The following is a 9329-nucleotide window of genomic DNA, read 5'->3' on the forward strand; positions in this document are numbered from 1 at the left end:
TTTACTGCTGACTACGTCTGTAGTTTGCACCTTGTTTGATTTCTTCAGAATATTGCATTCCTGGAGGCAGGAGGTCTGGTCTAGAGGGTAGAGCCTCTGTTTGCCTGAAGATAACATCTGCAGGTCGCCAGTTCGAGGCCACCGGCACGTGAATGGTGAGACCTTGAAGCAGCTGACATGCTGTGCCAAGTTATTCCATCTGCTCTTTGCTGTGAGCAAAGAAGCTCACACCCTCCATGTGAGAGATGGCTGCCCTCCATGTGAGAGATGAAGGAGCTGCTTGTCAGCTTGCGTGGGAGGAAATCGGAGGCCACAATGTGATACCAGATCAAAAAGATCCATCTGAAATGTTGTGCTTCTTGAAAGATAGAGCCTTTCTTCGATTGTAAAAATCCCTACGGGGATTTAGAACAGCCTGCCCATGTAAACCGCCTTGAATAAAGTCTGAGGAGAAATCTGACGACCGAGAAAGGCGATATATAAATACATTTATTATTTATTATTATTATTATTATTATTATTATTATTATTATTATTCACTGATCACATGAATTTATGGCTTCCAGCTTCTAGCCACATTTTGGATATCATAATTGTTGGTGTTTGTAATTATTCACATACTTTGAAGCTGATGTTTGGCATTAAAAATAAAATCTGAACACAGTTTAATGCAGTCTGCCTACAAAGGACCTTTGTACAAAGGACTAGTCACATAAGCCTGTCATCTCTGGTCTCTGTCCATTCACTGTTAATGTTTTTCCAGACCCTTGAAACCAACTGGAAGTGCACAGTACCAGCGTTTTGGTAAAATTAACTTACAGCCAAATCCTAATTAACTTTCCAGTAGGACGCAGCCATGCCAACGGAACATGTGCTGCATCCTGCTGTGATTGTGTGGGTAGTCACAGAGGCGCCTCAAGATAAGAGAATGTTTGTTCCCTTACCTCAGGGCTACATTAAGACACCATCAGTACTAGAAAGGCTAGAACGTTAGATTGGGCTGTCAATCACATGGCCAGATGCTGAAGTCTGGCTTCCTACGTGGCTGCATGCTGTATATAGACTCACTTCCCAGCAGCTACACATAGTAAAAACAGTCACAGTCATAGTAGTCAACAGGTAGTTTATTCTATAATACTGTCACACTGACTAGTTTATCAACTCTTTATGTTTGGGGATTATTTTCACAGAATTTAAACTGTCTAGTCTAGATTCCCATCTTCTGCTCTACCTGTTATTAGATCAGCGTTTCTTAATGTTTGTCCTCTGTTGTACCAACTTTGCGTGATCCACCTATTGGAAGTACCACTGGAAGTGACATCATAGCCAGTTACTTTTGAGTTTGGAGGCGAGATATGTCATGACACACACCAGTAAGAGGCTTAGAGTGGACAGGGGGACTTTTTCAAGAGCAGAAAAGCATGCTTAAGATCTCTGCCCACTGAGCCAATCCTCCTACTGCTGTTTGTCACATTGTGTTGCTAGTCTCACTGCCGAGTAGCAGATGTTCAGGGGTCCTGCACGTACCACCAGACACTCCCTCAAGTACCATCAGTGGTACTCATACCACTGGTTGAAAAACACTTAGACCATATATATAACATGAATCACAAATCAGGGTCTGAATGAGGAAGTGTGCCACCTGTTGGTGTGTCTGTACTATTTCAGCACATGACTTTCCCTTCCTTTGTTGGATATCAGGTTTATCCATACTTAACCTTTGGAACTGGTGAGTATTTCAGTTAAAGCTTTAGGAACATTTGGAATGTGCTCTTTAGTGCAGATATGCCAAGACAGAAGTATAATTAGATTTTCCGCAAACACCTGGCATAGATTTGTAGACTGGACACTTTGCTGGGAAGAGATGAGCAAAGAAAGGCTGAGAAAATAATGTGTACTATATTCATTTGATGATACTTTCCAGCTATGGCCATATCTAGGATTGCCAACAGACTAGAAAAATGACATGGCCTAGTCTTGTGCCTTTAATGAGCAGGAACCAGTAGGTGAAAGTTTTCACAGCACTGGTATTATTACTTTGTAATAATCAGCAATATTACTATAATAACTTTATTAGCAGTAGTATGAGAAATATAAGCCCTATTTTTCCTACAAGATGCCTTTTGGCCCAATCCTATGGTCCTTTTACAACAGCAGATCTATTGATTTACTGACTTAAATGGCCCTGTGACAGCACAAATATCATGCCACCATTGTGCACAACAGAACCATTAGCAATAATGGCCAATGGCTCTACATGCATGCCAGACTTTCCCAGATGCTCTGCTGACCTAAGTAAGGTGGTGGAGAGGGTGGTTTGTGAGTGGTCTGGGGCAAGGAGAGGGGAGGCCAGGGGGGCATGGACTGGGCTGGAGGGAATGTATCTCAGCAGCAAAAGCACATGCCAGATCCTATCCCTGTTACCACCTTTCCCACCCCATTCCTCTCCTTAGACTTTACACCAGCAAAACAACTAGCAGGGGTCCAAGAAGATCCATAGGTGATCAGGTGGCCAACTGGGAAGTAAGTAAAAATTTTTTTTTACTTGCCTCTCACTGGCCATCTAATTGTACCCCCTTCCACCATAGCATGCAGCGCACACTCTGGCAGCATGGCTTAAGATGGTGTGGGATAGGATTGGGCTCACAAGGCAGTGTATACAAATAGCAAATACAATAAAAAATTTTTTAAACAAATTAAATTCAGAAAGATAAATAAGCAGCAGCAAATGTCTGCATGTTAAGAAGCTGTTACAGGCCTGGCCAAAGCTGTATAGGTGGCTGAAGTGGCACCACTCTTCTTTTTTTTTGGGGGGGGGGGGGTTGCATGCATTGGTGTGTGCATGCCCCATTGCTCCCCCTCCCCACACTCACTACCTCCTCCATCTCTGCTGCCTACCACTTCTTAACTGGCCAGGTAAGGAGGATCCTGGAAGCAGATCCCAACTTTGGAATAATGCAAAAGCAGGAAGGTTGGAGCCTGGGACAAGAATTAATTTGTCCACTGAATGAACTATTTTTGAGTTAATCTTCCCAGTGCAATGGCAGTGCAGATTCCACAGAAATGAAAAGGACTTGTGTCTGCAGCACTTTTTAGGGCCACAGTGTTGTTGCTTGTATTGAAAAATGAGATTGAAAGAAAATTCTTTATCTAACTGGATTCCCTGCTCCATCTCAAAGGCATAGGACAGTTTACAGTGTTTGAAAAGCAGGCAGGGGGAGGGTAGTGACTGAGCCTTATTTGCTTTGAGTAACTAGTTGCCAACCATGACCTAACAGCTTGACTGCAATGACAGAGTAGGGGAATAATGCATTCTCTGTTGCTTGTAATGGCATGTTTGTCCAGTGAGGTCTTGATCCAAAGTCCTTTAGCGCAACTGAAGAATTGGACTGACTTCATTGGACTCCTGAATAGGACCCCAGGGTTGCATTCTTTATACAGAAGCAGACTAAGAAGTCGGGCACACGCAGCATATAATTTGAATCACAGAGTTGGAAACAACTAAAATGTCACCTGAAGAAAAGGTATCAAAATATAATGATGCTCATTTTGGTTATAGAAATATGCTTGCATTGCTTTAGCCATCCTGATTTCATTATGGATGGAAAGATTTTAATACTGATCTGCCACATTTCTTTGCTATCATTGATGATGGACCACTGGTGGCCTATGGCTGACATCCAGTGCCTGACAAGATTTTATCTGGCCCTTAAGACTATGGAGCATGGGAAATTGTGGGCAGCACTTGACAGTCAGGTTCATTTTACATCCCAAAGGTCTAAAGCTGAACTAAAGTAGAAAAGGCCATATATCACAGTTGTACCTGAAATACACCAGTTTACTGATTTATGGCAGAAAGCAAAGTACATATGATAATGCAGCAAATAAAGACACTAAATAAAAGTAAAATTGACAAAGCAACCAATATAAAAAACATAAAAGGTAATAAATGAGGATAATGTGGCGGCTGTGGCTAGGGGGGCCTTTGCTCAGCTTCGGCTGGTGCGCCAGCTGCGACCGTACTTGGATCTTGCAGACCTGGCCACGGTGATATCAAGGTTAGATTACTGTAACGTGCTCTATGTGGGGCTGCCCCTGAAGATGGTTCGGAAACTACAATTAGTACAGAATGCAGCGGCCCGTGTGGTCACCGGACCCAGGCGGTTTGACTCTGTCAGTCTGCTTCTCCGGGGGCTACGTTGGCTGCCCATTCGTTTCCGGGCCCAATTCAAGGTGCTGGTTTTGACCTTTAAAGCCCTATACTGCTCTGGGCCAGGATATCTTAGAGACCGCCTACTCCCGTATAATCCGGCTCACCATCTCAGGTAATCAGAGAAGGCCTTTTTGCAAGTGCCGCCACCAAGGAGGTCCGGGGGGCAGCTGCAAGAAATAGGGCCTTCTCGGTAGTGGCACCAACATTATGGAACTCCCTTCCCCTTGATTTGAGAATGGCTCCCTCTCTTGAGAGTTTTTAGCGAGGCCTGAAAACACTGTTGTTTAAACAAGCCTTCTGATTTCTGGCCTTCTTAACATTTTTATACATCTTTTCGTTTTTTACAGGCTTGATTCCTCGGTGACTTGCTCTTTTATTCTGTCTTTTAATCTGACTACTGTTTTTATGGCCTCTGTAATGTGTTTTAAATGTTTTTATTTGCTATGTATTAATGTTTTTAAAATCTGTTTTTTAATATGTTGTTAGCCGCCCTGGGTCCCGTTAGGGAGAAGGGCAGGATAAAAATAAAGTTTTATTATTTATTTATTATAATGATTGACTGTTGGATGACTATCAAACTGCACAGTGCAACATAACCAAATACTGTAATACTGTCTTGCAAAAGCCCACCAACAATCGGCCTGCCCTAAAGCCAAAAGTCTACTGAATTAGTTTCAGGCTGAAGTCTCTATATTACCCCCCCCCCAAAAAAAGCCCCACTGAATACATTGAGATTCAGCCCTGTGAATCCCGTACAGGACTGCACTAGAAGTTCTTTCATTTAACCCAATTAGGCAGCCATCCCCACTAAAACCCAGACCAAAAATACAAAAAACCATGTGAAAATAAGCATTTCCTATTGAACAACCGCACATTTGGATGCAGAACCCCTATGGATTTCCTTATCCATCAGTTTCCCCCTTCCCCCATGAAACAAGCCAAGTAACTTCTCATTTATTAATCTGTAAATTCCTAATCATGTGGTTGGAAAACTCATTTGATTGGTATTTTCTGGGCGCTCCAAGATGAGCATGCCCTTCTTTGACATCCTTGACCAGATCCTTTGCATGGATCATGGGATTGGTCATATCATATATTCTCAGTAAGATGTTTGCACCAGTGCATGGACCCCTTGTCTTCCAGTGTGATCCCGCAACTGTGTCACTACACTGTCACTGGGTGCTCTGTGATGATATCATGCATCATGGCTGAACTTCCGGGTTGCTGAGTGTCATGCTGCACAGAGCTTGGCTTAAAGCTTTTCAGTAACATGGCTGTGCAGCTTAGTAGGAACACTAGTCACATCCTGTATGAGTGCCACAGGATGGTGCAGCAGAGGAAGTGTACTGCCATGCCACAAGTGGGAGGTGAGGAAGAGACTGCTATCATCCTGGAGGATTTTCCTCCCCACAGACAGTACCTTCTGCATTGGAAGAGTCATCACAAGATTTGGTTGATGTAGGCAGCCAGCTGTTTGAACCATTGCAACAGTCGTCTTTGGAACTAGGTAAATGTTCTTTATGCCTTGAGGGAGTATATTTTGGAAAGTGGCAGGGCAAGTACTTAGTGGTATGTGAAACTGACAGGGCAGATTGGGTTATATGTATCAAGGGTTAAAGGAGGTGGACTTAGACCTGGAAGATCCAGGTTCAAATCTCCCCTCAGCCATGTAGCTTCCTGGGTGACTTTGGGCCAGTCACTTTCTCTCAGCCTCACCTACCTCACAGGGTTGTTGTGAGGACAAAAGGAGGGGGAGCAGCTGTGTACTGCTCCGCTCTGAGCTCTTTGGAGGAAGGGCGATATAAAAATGTAAAAAATACAGTAGAACCTCTTTAAGTTGACCACCCAAGAGACTGGAGGAAAATGGTCAACATAGGGAGGTGGTCAACATACAAAAAAAGGCGTTTAATTATTATGTTTAGCTCCCAGGACAACAAATGCAAGGCCAAGTTATTATTTGGAGTGGATTTTTAAAAAGTTTTATTGCAAATATCAATGAGAATTGATCCTCTTGTGATGCTTACTATTTATATCATCTATATCTCTATCAAGAGACAGAGAATAAACAGCTCACAATCAGTGTAAAAAAAAAAACCCTGAAAATTCATAAGCTTAAAAAAAAATTGTAAGTTAAAAAAAAATACTTGGTTTCATAGCAGACAGGCAGACCAATGCTATCCCTTGCCAGCCCATAGCATGTAGCATGTTACATAGCCCCAACAGCTAAAAAAAAAAAAAAAAAAAACTTTTTTGCTTAGGCTGCCTGGCCTCCACTGGGTCTCCTCAGATTCACTAAATGCCAGAAGGTGTTTGATACGGTCCCTAAAAGCTGTTGAGAAAACTCCACAGTCAGGGAATAAGAGGACAGGTCCTCTCATGGATTGGGAACTGGTTGAGGACCAGGAAACAGAGAGTGGGTGTCAATGAGCAATTGACAAAAAAAGTGGAGAGAGGTGGAAAGTGGAGTGCCTCAAGGATCTGTCCTGGGACTGGTGCTTTTCAACATCTTCATAAATGACCTGGAAACAGGGATAAGCAGGGAGGTGGACAAGTTTGTGGATGATAGTAAACTTTTCTGAGTGGTGAAGACCAGAAGGGACTGTGAAGTGCTCCAGAAGGATCTCTCCAAACTGGGAGAATAGGCAGCAAAATAGCAGTTGTGTTTCAATATCAGTGTAAAGTAATGCACTGGTGATGGGAACCAAAGTGAAAGGACAGCGGCTTCACTATGTACAAGCAACCTCATGTCCCTCACAACTTGGTACATGTCCAGGTACAATCGGCAGCCGGCACAGGTCTGTCGGCTATGTGCAGTGTGCCCACCTATAAAAACCCCTTCGCACACATGCTAGCAGGCATAGGGGAGGGATTGTCATATGGCTTCTTGCTTTTCCAAGATGGGACAAACCAAACAAAACATAGGCCCACAGTATCGCATTTAGTGGGCAGCTTACGGAGGGTAAATTAATACTCTGTGCAATGGTCGAAGTGGTCAAGATACAACTTATGGAGGTGGTCAATACAGAGAGGTTGGTCTCCCATAGTGTATATGCAGTGTCAGTCCATACTGTGCAAATTAGGTCAACTTAAGAAGGCGGTCAATAGAGAGAGGGGGGCAACTTTGGAGGTTCTACTGTAAATAAATAAATGAACAAGTTGCTTTTGGAGAGGGGTTGCACTGCAGCCCAATCACCATTATAGCCGCACTCCTTGGCATTTATAAATCAGACAGCAGCCTCTAGGGCCTCTAAAAAGTTTGAGAACCACTGAATATTTTGAATCCAAAAATCCTAGGAGCAGTACTGGATTCCAAAGTTCCTGGGATCAATGTCTCTAATCCACCCCGCCCACCTATGCACACAGAACTCTGGGACTGGTAGTTCTTGAGATAGCATGTCACATAAGCACTCATAAATCTCTCTCTCTCTCCCTGTGATGACAAGTTGTAGGTTAACAGCTGCCTAAACACACTTCATACTTAATTTGTCTGAGGAAAATGCATTGATCAGCACCTCCCTGTTCAGAATGCTACTTGTTCTGCTCTAATACTGCTTCTAATTGGCTCCAACAAATCTCACAATATTTTACATAAGTACATAGATAAAAGGAAAAAAGTTTCCATAAATATCCTCAAGCATGATGGGCAATTTAGCCTCAATTTTTTTTCCACTTGGAAGTTAGGTTTCAGTCTGAGTCAGGTGCTTATCTGGAAACTAGCTCAATGCAATAAGCATCACCTGCTTATTTAGCAGAAAAGGCATAAAATAACCCCTGCTAACTGGGTAAGAGGCACTTTTTCACATGGGTGCTCTTTTTTTTTTTTTAGCAGGGGGAAAGTAACTGGCCCATCTCACCCCAGCAGTGTCTGTTCTGGTGGCTGTCTGCAGGTATTCTTTTGCATCTTTTTAGATTTATGAGCCCTTTTGGGACAGGGAGCCATTTAGTTATTTGATTTTTCTCTGTAAACCGCTTTGTGAACATTTAGTTGAAAAGCGTATATAAATACTGTTGTTAATAATAATAATAATAAAATCCCATGATGAAATTGGAGGATATTTTGGGAGCAGATGAGGAAGAAAGGAATATATATTTTCAGCATTTCTCACCTTTCTGTAAAAAGCATTCAAGTTCAAAAGCAGCATAACAATAAATGAAAACAGTATAACAGACACTGTAACATTCATGAGCTTGTTAAGCCTTGCAGCTAAGAGACTGAACTGGTTCCAGTACTACCTCTGCCATGAGCTCACTAGTGCTGCAAACTTTTATGCACTTTCCTCAGAGGTACTGTTTCCACTGAAAACAACTGCACTTAGTTCTGAGCAGATATGCCTAAGGTTAAGCTGCAAGTGGCCTTAGGCCAGCCACTCCCTTTCACCCTCACCTGAAGTACAGGAAGAACAATACTTACAACACAATTCTATGCATGCCTACTCAGCAGTAAGTCTCACTGAGGTCAATGGGACTTTCTCCCAGGTAAGTGTAGGATTGCAATCTCACCTTACCAGGGTGTGGTAAGAAAACCATCAAGATAATACAGCCTTGCACACTCAGAAAGCACTATCAAAATGTTAAGATTAAACTAAATTAAGGGAGGTTGCACCCTGCTTCCCTGGATGAACATCATAGTAGAGGGAAGATCAGCTTGAACCCACCACTGGCCAGAGTATGAAGCAGGTGCAAGAAGCTTGCTTTCCCTTCCCCACCTGACAAGAACTTTGCTCCCCTTATAACATTGCCTGGGCCTCCACCAGTTCAGTTCGATCAGTGTTTCTCAAACTGTGGGTCCCTGCAGAGCCTCCAATGAAAACACAGCTGATACAAAGATTAGATAATTGCTTCAAGCCCTGAGGCTATTCAAAAATCAGATAGCTGCTAACTGCCCTGCAAACAGCTGAGCTCCTGCAGTTTGCAAACTTGTGAAAATATAGAAAGATCAATGGTTTAGCACCTTTTTCCTGTTTTTCCCCCCAAGTCCATCAGTGGCAGGAAGTGGGGGCAGGGGAAGGCTGGGTCACATAACTAAGGGCCCGATCCTATCCAACTTTCTAGCACCAGTGCAGCCACAATGCAGCCCTGAGGTAAGGGAACAAATGTTACCTTTCCTTGAGTAGGC

The sequence above is a fragment of the Tiliqua scincoides genome, chromosome 1 (assembly GCF_035046505.1).
Source record: "Tiliqua scincoides isolate rTilSci1 chromosome 1, rTilSci1.hap2, whole genome shotgun sequence".
Taxonomy (NCBI): domain Eukaryota; kingdom Metazoa; phylum Chordata; class Lepidosauria; order Squamata; family Scincidae; genus Tiliqua; species Tiliqua scincoides.